Here is a 413-nt window from a genome sequence, read left to right on the forward strand (position 1 = left end):
GACCAACAACCCAGCACCAGTGCACACTGGGAGAAAGCACAGGATAGAGAAGACTCCTGAGAACATGCACAATGGAGAGGACTCCTGAGAATATGCACACGATGAAGAGGACTCCTGAGAACATGCACACGATGGAGAGGACTCCTGAGAACATGCACAATGGAGAGGACTCCTGAGAACATGCACACAATGGAGAGCACGCCTGAGAACATGCACACAATGGAGAGGACTCCTGAGAACATGCACACGATGGAGAGGACTCCTGAGAACATGCACACGATGGAGAGGACTCCTGAGAACATGCACACGATGGAGAGGACTCCTGAGAAAATGCACACGATGGAGAAGACGCCTGAGAACATGCACACGATGGAGAGGACGCCTGAGAACATGCACACGATGGAGAGGATGCC

This window comes from Leptodactylus fuscus, chromosome 2 (genome assembly GCF_031893055.1).
Source record: "Leptodactylus fuscus isolate aLepFus1 chromosome 2, aLepFus1.hap2, whole genome shotgun sequence".
Classification (NCBI taxonomy): domain Eukaryota; kingdom Metazoa; phylum Chordata; class Amphibia; order Anura; family Leptodactylidae; genus Leptodactylus; species Leptodactylus fuscus.